The 12,930-nt window shown below is 38.6% G+C and overlaps 1 long non-coding RNA gene across 1 annotated transcript; it reads left to right on the top strand.

Moving 5' to 3' along the window:
• The first annotated feature begins 1,918 nt into the window (after positions 1-1,918).
• On the top strand, positions 1,919-5,445 carry LOC311523583. Its single transcript, XR_014712371.1, has 3 exons — positions 1,919-2,097; positions 3,136-3,323; positions 4,678-5,445. It is a non-coding gene; the product is annotated as an uncharacterized lncRNA (long non-coding RNA).
• The last annotated feature ends 7,485 nt before the right edge of the window (positions 5,446-12,930 follow it).

Below are 12,930 nucleotides of genomic sequence, written 5' to 3'. Positions count from 1 at the left end.
TGAACTTGGAGTACAATTGATTACTGTACTCTTTATAACAGCCCTAAACATATTGGAAGATTTATCAGATCGCCCCTTGGTCTTCTTTACTCAAGACTAAATGTACCCAGTTTTTTCAACCTTTCCTCATAGATCAGGTTTTCTAAACCTTGTACTGCATCATTTTTGTTGCTCTCCTCTGGACTCTTTCCAATGTGTCCACATGCTTCCTCAATCATGCTGCCCAGAATTAGAGAAAGTGCTTCAGGTGGGGCCTTACCAGTGCCAAGGACAGAGGGACAATTACCTCCTATGTCTGACATACAACACTTCTGTTAATAAACTCCATAATCATATTAGCCTTTTTTGCAGCTGCACATGAACAACTCATATTCAAGTTGTGGTCCACTGTAATCCCCAGATCCTTTTCAGCAGTGCTGCGACCTAGGCAGTTATTCCCCATTGTGTAGTTGTGCATTTGATTTTTCCTTCCCAAGTGAAGTACTTTGCATTTGTCTTTATTGAATTTCATCTTGTTGAATTCAGACCAATTCTCCAATTTGTCAAGGTCATTTTGAATTTTAAACCTGTCCTCCAAAGTGCTTGCAGTCCCTCCCCACTTGGTGTCATCTGCAAATTTTATTAGTATACTCTCTACTCCATTATTCAAGTCATTAATGAAAATATTGAATAGTACCGGACCCATGACTGACCCCGGCAGGATCCCACTAGATACATACCTCCAATTTTTCAGCAAACCACTGATACCTTTGGAAAAAATAAAAGGCTCTACATGTTTTAAGTTGGACACCTGAAAACTGAGACAAGAAAAATTGGTGAACTTGAAAATTTTCACCTGTACATTCACAGATACACAGAGGGTACACAATGAAAAGGAGCACTAAGTGGTCCTATGGATAAGATTTAATTCTACACCTCACATCAATTAGAGGAGTGGAGGTTTCCAAAATGTAATCAGAAATTAATTACAGTAAAGTGTGCCTTACTGAAGAGACTGAATGGTAAGAAAGTGAGCTATTTGAGAGACTTAAAGTATATAGTAAAAGTTTGAAGACCTGGCTGTGTCATGTTTTTTTCTCAGTTTGTTTTTCAAATGAGAATGAAGGTGTGAGTGTTAGGAGTGACTTGTAAAAATTTAAGAATCTGATTTTTACAGAGGTGTACTGGCTTGTGGAAGAGTCATCTTGCAGATTTAAAAATGTAAGTCAGACAAGTACACAGGGAAATATCTGTAGTTGTGCATGTGGATAAGGACAACTGCAGAAAATATTTGCAAGCAGCACAAACATTGACTGCTCTAAGAGACCTTTTAAAGTTGACTATAACTATACTGTATATTCCATTCAGAAACAGCAGAGAAAAAAATAAAGAATGGGTAAATACTGAGCTATTTTTTTTTAATGTGAGCATGGCTTTTTGGAGGTCTGTAATACAGATTTGGTGATCTGAAGTCTTTTTTTTTTCAAAAAGATGGGTCCATTTCATTCTTGGTGTAAATCCAGTGACTTGAAGAGAGTTACAGCAGATAGCTATAGCCCAAGATTTACATGATTATATGAGTTCAGCTCTTTCTTTTCGAATGTTGTACACTACTATAATGGATATGATACTATGTTTAGAATTAAAGCTGTGGTACTTTCTAACTAGAGCTAGGAAATTCACAAGTAAGACTTACATGGTTCAAGTATGCTGACATATAGCCTATTACCAAGTCTTTGCAAAATGTTGCAACAAAACCCTGTCTGTGTGACAGGGTGTATAAACCCCGCACTGGACAGGAAGGGGCTAAGTAGCAACTCTGGGCTAAGGAGGCCCCGCCCTTCCACTGATGCTGAGCATGCTCAAGTTTGGTGGCAGGGTTTAAAAAGCAGACAGACAGCTCAGTTAGGGGCTGGCAGGTCAGGGAGAAGGACGTGCCCTGGGAAAGGATGTGAGCCAAGTCCAAACCAAGCCAGGGAATGGGGGAGCCACAGCACCCGGAGACTGGGACCAGGAGCAGAAGCCAGCGCTTCCCAGGGACAAAAGGGTGGATGGGATGTACAATGAGGCAGGAAATGATCCGGAAGCTGACTTGAGGCTGATGCAAGACACTACCAGGTGAGTAAAGCCGAACTAGCCTACAAGGGCCCAGAGTTGGAACCCAGTGGAGTGGGAGAGCCTAGGTTCCCTTACCCCACCCCAGAACTGCACCCAATAGGTAGGAGAACCTGCTCCTGCTCACAACCTGGTCTCAATTTTATTTGAAACTCAGATCTTTGAGTACGTTCATCAAAAGGGTCACCAAGGGTTGTGAATCTCAGTAATAGCTTTGCACTAAAAATAAATCGTGGCTTTACAGGGTTTTGACATGAAAGCAGGTAAACTCAGTGGTTTTGATCTTTGATCTTTTGCGTTTATGTGAACTGGAAACTTCAACTAGATCTCACTGAGCTATGTGGCACGCAGGGAGGGGAGTAAGGTGGTGAAACTGAGGGAGAGAATGAGCAAGTGTTCGTATAAGCTCCACCCACCACAGAAAAATTGGCAAGCATCCCACAACCCTACCTGTGACTTCCAATCCTGCTCCATTAAGATCAATGGGAGTTTTGCCCATTAACATCAACTGCAGCAGGAACACACCAGCTATTTTTGCAGGCAATAATCACACAAAAAGAAAGAAAAGTGAAAAAAAATCCTTTTTATGCTGACAAGAATTGCCCCAAACTGACATCTCACTTGCTAATTTGTGGTCTGTTCTTTTTAGAGATTTACTGTATAGAGTTCTCAAAGTGATGATTATATAAATATTTACAGAGGGACTTTTCAAACTGCAGACTATTGACCTGATTATTTCAACCCTCACTCAGCATTTCCTGGCTTTTGTCAGTTCAAGCCAAACTTTATAGTCTTTACTTTGTGCACAAGACTTTTTCATTAGCTAAACTGCATTAACAATAAAAGCATGAAAACAGTATCGCTATAATCTCGTATATAGCACAGTATGTAAAACTTACTATACATATTCTCTCCATGATGTGTGGTTTTTTGGGGGGTTGGGGGAGAGGTTTGCAAAAAAAGTTAAAAGATCATATGCCCCCATGGCTCCTGTGCCAAGTATAGCAATCTCCCACAACACTGTCTCCACTTCTTACACAGAAACTCCTCCTGCTGACCATGTTGCCATACCAGTGCATGATACAAGAATGGTCCCACACAGAAAAGCCACAGAAGATCTATCAACTCCAAAAAACAAGGGATGTGGGAGAACTCCAAGCAAAGCTGAAGTACCAGAAACACTAGGCTTACCAGCATAAGCACTTCATCCTTCCATGAAGGCAATGACAGTAAGTCACTAACTTCAATGGGTCCAGGAGCAGGTCCTATGTTACTATAGAAAACTGGTAATTAATCTGTATTGCTTTGATTATGATCAGCATTGAACTTGCTCTCAGCTTCAGATCCAAGTGGGGAGAGTTATGTGCTGCATCTGAGACTCCAACTTGCAGAAGTTTGCAAATATTTACACACACCAGATTCTACCACGTTATGCATTATTCCCCCTCAAACCCAAAAAATTTTAAACATCTTTTCAAGGGTTGTTCCTAGCCATACCCACCTCTGCTAACTAAAAACATTTTTCCTCCATGGCTTAATGGCATTTAATGAAAACCTGGGACTTGAATAACGTAACTCAAATCAACGTAGCTTAGATCTACTTACCGCAAGGTCCACACTATGCGATGTCAACAGGAGACACTCTCCCATCGACTCCCCTTACTCTTCTCGAACAGGTGGAGTACAGGAGTCAATGGGAGAGCGATCAGCGGTTGATTTAGCAGGTATTCACTAGACCCACTAAATCGACCGCTGATGCATCGATCGCTGCAGCGTCGATCCTCCAGTAAGTGTAGACCAGCCCTGAGACTAGGCGGGTGAGGTTGTATCTTTTATTGGACCAGCTTCTGTTGATGAGAGACAAGCTTTTGGCTTATGCCTTCCCCTGTCTTCTTTTTCTCCCCACCACTTCAGGGGTATTAATGGACTACTTCACCTTGAACGGTCCCTTGAAATGTGTTAGCTACTTATGCTAAACAATCTGTTCCACCTCGTATTTAGCTGGGACACTCTGGGTATGTCTGCACTGCAGTTAAAAACCCACAGCTGGACTGTGCCAGCTGACTTGGGCTAAAGGATCATGGGATGTGGGACTGTTAACTGCTGTGTAGACAGGGCTGGATTACCCAATAGCAGACTATGCACGTGCTTAGGGCACTAGCAAAGCAGGGGGCACCAAAAAAAAAGATATTTTTTTAAAAAAAATTTGATATTTGATATTTCAAAAAAAGCATTGAAGTAGTCATCATGGGAAAAATTAGAACTTTGTTAGACTTCCTTACCCCCCGTTTTTCTGTTCTCTTTTTATTACTTATCCCCACCTAACCCAAGGGGGCGTCCTACTAACGTAGATCGAAATAATGCGAGGAAATCAGATCCTGTCATGTATTGCAATAAATTTATGTTTTATTATTGATATATTCTTCTGAGTTATACATACTTGATTCCGTTTTTTTCTTTTTCTTATATATATTTTATATATATATATATATATATATATATATATATATATATATATATATATATATATATATATATAAAAATAGTGTAAGCTGTGTAATTTGTTTTTTTTTTTACGTTCAGATAACTGAGATAAGGGGCAGGATGAAACATAACCAACTGAGTGGAGCACAGAAACATAAACTGGCGGAAGAAAAGAAACAAAAAACTAGTGAAATTTTCCAAAATCTTCCAAAGCTGACATCATTTTTCAAAGTGAATCCATCAGAAGCAACATCTTCTCTCAGTAGCACGACTTTGTTCCAAAATCCGTAGGTGTTTCAGAGACTGACCCTTCTTCTATTGGTGAAACAAACACCATTCCAGAACATGTGCATGTGTCAGAGACTGTAACTGATCATCCTTATAACAAAGCCCTGGCTGGGATGATTTAATTGGATCAGTCCTGCTTTGAGCAGGGGGTTGGACTAGATGACCTCCTGAGGTCCCTTCCAACCCTGATATTCTATGATTCTATGATCCTACTCCTGGTGGTAAAACAGACATTGTTCTAGAAGGTGTGACTGTGTCAGAGACTGAACCTGCTCATGCAGTAAATAATAGGAGAAAAGATCCTGGTATGTGGGTTGATTTCAGTACCGATGATGTAGCTTACTGGATAGATCGTGGACCAAATGACTGTCATTCCACACTGGGCCATTTGAGAAATCACATCGGACTTTTACCAATGGCAAACAAACAAGATATTGTCCACAAAAAATATTTTTCGGCATGAAAGCGAATGGTGAGAAATACACTGAAGTATGGCTACTGTGTTCACCATCAACAGGGTCTATGTACTGTTTTGTTTGCAAACTTTTGGTATATAAACCTTCAACATCCTGGTTTGCTGCAGATGCATTTAGTAACTGGTGGAATACTGTTTTAATTGAACAACATGAAAATAGCACTACTCACAGAGATTCAATATTGACATATTTAAATTGAAGACAGGGCTTTGGATTGACACAAAAATTGGAAGAACAAATTAAAGGGGAGCGTGAATGTTGGCAACATGTCTTGCAGCATGTTATAGCTGTTATTCAAACATTAGCTGAATGTGGTCTGCCTTTCTCGGTATCAAATGACACATTTGGATCATTTCAGAAAGGAAATTTCTTGGGATTGTTGGAGCTTGTGGCTCAGTTTGACCCATTTTTAGCAGGCCATATCTCAAAATATGGGAAATGCTGGCAAAGGTAACCCATCATACTTATCCAAGACAATATGTGATGAACTCATTGGTCTAATGAGTGACAAAGTTCGTTCAGCTATTGTGGATGAAATAAGTACTGCTGGGTACTTCAGTTTATCTGTCGACTTTATACTTGATCTTTCACATATTGATCAATTGAGTATTGTACTAAGCTATGTGTCTCCCACAGATGAAAAACCAGTTGAACAATTTATAACATTCCTCAATTTGAAAAGCCACACTGGTGAAGAAATGGCAAATCAAGTACTGGATTATCTGTGCCAAGTTTGCAAAACAGATTTCTCAAAGTGCAGAGGTCAATCTTATGACAACGCTGTCAACATATCAGGGTGTTATCAAAGAATGCAGAAGAAGCTTTCAGAACAGAACAAATATGCCATATTCATACCATGTGCTGCACACTCTCTCAATCTTGTTGGCCGCAGAGCTCTTGATTGTTGTCTGGTGGCACTAAAAAGTTTTTTCTCAACAGTCCAGTTACTTTATACATTTTTCTCTGCCTCAACACACTGATGTTCTTAAAACATTTGGGCAATGATCGTGTGTTGAAATCTCATCTAATACTTGCTGGGAGGCACATGCAGTGGCAACAAGTGCAATTCTGGAGTCCTACCCAAAGATTGTGGATGCATTAGAAAGTATAGCTGAAGACCAATCACAAAAGGGAGAAACTATATGAGAGGCAGAAAACATTGCAAACAAGATACAAGAACTAGAGTTTGTATTCATGTCGACTATGTGGAATGAAATTTTCAACACTTTTACCACACAAGTCAAGCTCTCCAAGAAAAAGAATTGGATTTGAAAACAAGTGCAAACCTCTGTCAATCATTAGTAGACCACTTACACACTTTGAGGAATGATTTAGAAAGATTTGAAGACATATCAAAAGATATCTTGCCTGATACTAACTACAAAGAAGCCCAGTCCCGCAAGCAAATCAGGAAAAAACAAGCAAATGATAGCAGTGCAACAGAAACAGCATTGAATGCAAGACAAATTTCGCATATCTACTTACTACACTATAATTGATACACTTGAAGCTCATATGAAGAGGAGAGATGAAGTGCACAAAGAAGTATCAAGTAGATTTTCTTTTCTAAATGATATGGACTTATCTGATGAACAATATTCACAAGGTTCCCAAAAGCTAGTTGACTCATACCCTGTTGACTTGAACATGAATCTCTGTGGAAAAGTACCGCAGTTCCACTGTTATATGCAAGCAAAGTTTAATGAAACAGGAAAAATGAAATTCAGTCACATCGATCTTCATGACACAATATTGAAAGATGGAATACAATGTGTATTTCCAAATGTAGAGATCACACTACATATTTTTCTATCATTGATGATTACTAACTGCTCCACAGAATGCTCTTTTTCTCAGCTGAAAAGAATAAAAAACCCTCAGAGAACAACAATGTGTCAGGACAGACTGGATTCAGTTTCCCTATTGTGTATGGAAGTGGGTATGCTTTGTTGAGTCAGCTTCGATGAACTTATCCAGAATTTTGCAATCAGATTTTGCAATCAGAAAATCTAGAAAGAAGCTATTTTAATTTCAGCAGACATGTAAGTTTTGTGTCATTTCGAAAAATAACATTTTATTTTATGGTACAGTATTGTTTCTATTTTTAATTACATATCGGGGGGCACCGTAATCTTTTCAGTGCTTAGGCCCTCTAACTGTCTTAATCCAGCCCTGTGTGTAGACATCCAAGCTCAGGCTAAAAGCCTGTAGTGAAGTTAAACAGCCCTGCAGCCCAAGCCCAAGTCAGCCGCAGGTGTCTAATTGCAGAGTAAACATATCCTCTCAGTACATTTCCCAAACCTGAAGCTCTGTGTAAACTCAAAAGCTTGTATCTCTTATCAACAGAAGTTGGTCCAATAAAAGATATTACCTCACCCACCTTGTCTCTAATATTCTGGGACTGACAGGGCTACAACAACACTGCATAAAGCATTCTTCTGGTTTTTATGCAGAGCCTAGGCTGTTTGCAAAGTCATGACTGCACCTACCAAAGAACAATGTCTCACTCTCTCCTCTTTAAACTGAAGTTCACTTATAGGTGAATGTCACCGCATGATACTTATTAGTTTATGTAACTCTGTTCAGCAGTACATTTCTGAAGACCTTAGTATTTTCCACACCTTTTTACTACAAAGGAAAAATATGTGTTGATTCTGGGCCATATGGAGCTTATGTAACCTCATGGCAAGAACATTGCTGCTGCCCTTCAGGATGTTAGTACAAATTCTGAACTGACCTACCCACTTTTGGAATAATTATACATTTCACTCTGACATATATTTTATCATGGAAATTTTTTGCTGTGTAACATTACATGTCTTCAGAGTACACAAAATGGAAGAGTAGAGAAGTGTTTTTCTTTTGTGCAGGGAAATATCAAAAAGACACCTCAAGCAGCAAATTCCCCACATTGCTATAACTTTAATTTATACCACGCCTTCCATCCAACAGGATCCTAAAGTATTTTACCAACTTCTCTTAATGTATACACTATGCACAGGGATTATTTCATATACCAGTGAAATGCAAGCACCTCTTGGGAGGAAGGCAGCAGCAGGGTGAGTATATTGTTTAGGATATAACCGAACAAGGTAGAATTTGTCAGGACATCAGCATTAAATACTTCGCTCTCAAATTCAAACTCTATGAGGCCATATTATGCCCTCAGTGACCTTCTGCAAACCCCTTGTCTTCAGTAGATTTAAACAAGCTTAATTGTCTGCAACTTAAAAAACAATTCTGTTGATTATGCCCAAGAAGGAATAGAATCCAGCTCCCTTTTCACCTGTGTTGGCTCTGGCTCAGACAAAAGCATGAAATATTTATTGTTACTAAAATCAGCAGATATGACTCAAATACACATAAGAGAGCAGAACGGTTGGGCAAGACGATGTAAATTAGCACTGTTTACTTTTCAGGGCAGAACCACAGTATTAAAATGGGATTTTATTACCCTTACCGTAACTCCTTCAGAGCCATTGCAGTCCATCTTATTTATTAAAATTTAAAAAAATTAAGCTCCTCTCTCCTTGGCCATCAATCCATGCATGAAATTAGTTAGAACAGAGAGTACTTTAAAGGAACGAAAGTTTCTACTACACAGACCTTCCAAGAATTCTCCTCTGTCCTGACCCATAATAGACCTGCTGCTCAATTCTCAACACTCTTGACGCTCACACAAAAGCTGTTACAATGCACCTCAGTCCCGTCCTGCAAAACAAATCCTATTCCATCCAGGAGCCTTCCTTGGACAGACTGGGCAGCCACACCAACGCGCTGTGAGTTCATCAGACGAAGTGACACAACATTACTGATTAAAACAGTACAAAGGAAACCAACCAACACTTTCTGTTTTCACCTAAACATGAATTTGAACAAAACTGACAGGCCAGAATACTAATGCAATGCATCCTGACTCTTCCTACATGTCTGTGCATATGCTGTGGCTATCATTCTCAGGGTACAATATTGCATACCCTCTGAATGTGTCAGGCACCAAGTCAATTTACCAGAAAAATTTAACATATTAAAGTTGTGGTGGAAGGGCTGTGGCTGTATGCAATGCAGCATACTCACCCTATACAATGAACTTAAGAACATGTATAACTTTTTCAGATGCCTTCCCGCAAAATGCCAAGGCACAAGTCCACATTAGGACTTCATACTTTTTGGGTTTTGATTTTTTTTTTTAAACAAACACTAGGACCTTCTTAAAATGGAAAGGTTGCTAGAAACTACTGATGCTTTTTGTACTTAACTTACACACACACACAAACCAACAGGCTAGCTGACACTGCATGGCAAGTTCAAGCTTGGAGTCAATTTTTACAACCAGCATATAACTCCAGAAACACAAATTAATAATGGAAAGACTGGCACAGCCTTAAAGGAATATCAGCAAGTGTGAAAGGTATGCACGTGACTTACTATAAAACTGTTAAAATCAGGCAGGAAGTCTAATCCAGGTTCTTAAATAAATTACAGTGTAAAAAAAAAAAAAATCCCAACCCTTTCCAACCAAAGATCCCCCATCAGCAAAGCAAGCCATGACCTGCACTCATGTTTATCTAAACTCCCTTACAAATAATCACAGTAACTCATTTCTATTTAATAGTAGACATTTTAAAGCCACCATCTTAAAAGCCATCTTAACATATTGTATTAGGTCCCCCTGAAACAGGAAACTAGCACTGGGCCCAGTCCTGTGCCACTAAAGTTAATGGGAGTTTTTGTCATTGACTACAATTAGAGCAGAATCAGACTTCACATTCTCAGAACTGTGCACATTACATTAATTACACTGATCACATACAAGTTAATAAAATGCACCCACATTGTCTTTGGTTGCACTGATCTAAAAAACAAACGTTAATATTTGCTAAAATGAAAAGGAAGCAATTTTATGTCAAGATAATGTTATTCAGGTTATCCACAATGGAGCATAAAAAGCAATTAGTTTTTAGGCCAGCCCCTCTATTATAGCATACACAACATCTTGTTATAAACAACTGAATATAAAGGATGGACATTTTCCCCCTAAGTTTTGTTGATGATAGACACTTAGTAACTACCAGTAAGAGTTCAGTGTACAGTTAGCAATGTTTTGTCTAAATTATTTTGAAGTATAAATGCAGTGGTCATGCTTTCCCCATACTTATATCAGTATTTTTCCTACAGTAAGTTTATCTACAGCAAAACTGATACCTTTATTATTTTACAGGGGTCACACTTAAAAAAAACTATTATAGTACAAAAAATATTTGAAATCATTAAAAACTGGATCACTTATGGCTAGATTTGCCAACTAGAATGAAGGTCTTTAAAGCTTTGTTCAATCATTGCATATTCACTATTAAAACATCAGAACTTTGGGCTACAGTTCCTTCAACATGTCTTTCTCCGCTTAAAGCAGCAAATTTACTTCAAAGGTGGCAAGAAGCTCTCTTTCCCCCTTGATACCTGCACTTAACATCCCCACTACCTAATGCTATGGCAACAAGGTGAAATGCATAAGAAAGGTGAGAACAGCCCCAGAAGTTAGTCCCTTATTTGCTTTCAAGTTTTAAACCTATATTAATTCCGAAATGTTATGAATGGAAAAAAATTTGACAAGTATACACAGGGTTAGGTCTAAGGCAGTGATATTAAAACTGAGGGTCACAATCAGCAAGTGACTCTTTAATGTGTCTTTTACAGTTCTTTGCAGCACCTGATATTAAAAAACACTGATTTAATTATTAACCAATTAGGATGCTTTTACTATGTTATTAATCAATTAAGTTAATAACTTATTTGCTGTGAGAATAATGTACTATAATAATAATGTACTATATAGTAATGAAACAACGTGGCTTTTTGGGGTAATGTTGATTGATAATTTAGCTCCTGAACCACTAGCGTCTGAGTATCACTGGTCTAAGGTATCAACGGTCCCTTACCAAACCCATTGAAAAAAGAGGTGTGCCTGTAATTACCAAAGATCTTCCGGTGATAAAGGAGGAATTGCATCAACTCCTGGCTGAAAGAATCAGAATGATTCAGCATTTCAGAAATAATGATTACATTCACTTTCCGGTTAGGTAATGATGAACTTTCATTAATGAACTTTCTTTTCAAATGCCATAAAACAGGCAAAGAAATAGTTATCAGTGCAACTCCTAAACATCTGACTACTATCTATTTGGTGGGGTGGGGGACAAAATTTACTGATGACAATATCCCTTCTCCTTCTTTGTAATACACTAAGTAGGAAAAGAGGGTGTTTTATTTCAATATCTAATACTCTTCCACATTTAAACCAGTCTGGTAACCTCATGATTAGCACAATATATTGCATCAGGGATCCAAGTTTGGGATTAAGTTGCGATTATATAGGTAAGGTTCCATGGAAATTCCTTGTTTTTTAAGTAGTGCTCCTCTCTATGGTCTTGGCTCTCTCTTAATGCAGCATTTCATCCATTTTACATAAATGCAGACTATACATTTAAAATAAAGCAGAACATTTCAGGAAGTTCTATTTAATCAGTCGTTTAAATTGGAGCTTTGCTATAGTAGTGCATCAAATACTAAACTTTATTTTTAAATACCTACCTTCTCCCCTGCTCCCAGATCCAGTTCTCAGAACTACACATATGCTTTTGCTAAAAAAAAGAGCTATTCTTAAATCACCATGATCCACTTGCAAAGAGTTATGGGAAACTTTTACTCCAATTTTGTTTCCCCAAGACTTTGCACCTCTTACATTTGTTTATTCAAAGTTGATCTCAGCCAAACCTGCCAAGTTTCACCTGATTTGGGGTTGAAACTATGCAAATCAACAGAGTCCTGGCTTGCTAGAAAGGCTTGTGAAACACAGAAAGTCTGGCTTGACTATTGGTTTTGCTGTATAGCCATGGGATGAATGAAAATAGTGGCACTCTATCCACAAAATCTCCAGGAATTACTGGAGGCTTCTGCTGAACTGATCAGCAGTGAAACATTTAAAGTTGATAACTGTGAATCCTAATGACAACATGTAACATCCAACTAAGGGAAGTTTACACTTGAGTTCTTTCCAGCTTTTCACCTGCAGACTCAAAGCAACACTCAATTCAATTCACATTTGGAAAGTTTTGTTTTTTTACAAAAGCTTACAGTCAGCACAAACTCTGTAGAAAATGAGGGGGCCATGAGATAAATGCTGTTATGACATATTGTCATGTACCAGCTCAATTCATCTCCCACAGGATTTGTCCATTTCTAGTATAAACCCAGCTGAATATTGTAACTTACCATTGTGCAAAACATTACAAGGCTCCTAAAGCCAACGTGGCATGAATTACGATACTCTATGTAGCCAGGCTCTGAAGCCACTGAGTCCTAGACCCAGCCAAAAGCCCCCCAGAAAAATCAAATGGGCTGACTGTAGCAGACTGACTGGGAGTACCATATTGACAACTCTATCCTTAAACTACTTTCCCTGTATTTCTTGCATTTTTCCAGGACATGATACTTGTAGCAAGTGTGCCATGTTCTCATGTGTGCATTTCAATTTCAATATAAATACTGGGGATTTAGCTGTGTTTGTCTTTGGCAATCCTGCCCTTTG

This window comes from Lepidochelys olivacea (assembly GCF_965140295.1).
Source record: "Lepidochelys olivacea isolate rLepOli2 genome assembly, chromosome: 7".
NCBI classification, from domain to species: Eukaryota; Metazoa; Chordata; order Testudines; family Cheloniidae; genus Lepidochelys; species Lepidochelys olivacea.
Note: the sequence above shows the minus strand (reverse complement) of the source record. Positions and strands in the feature narration are given on the sequence as shown.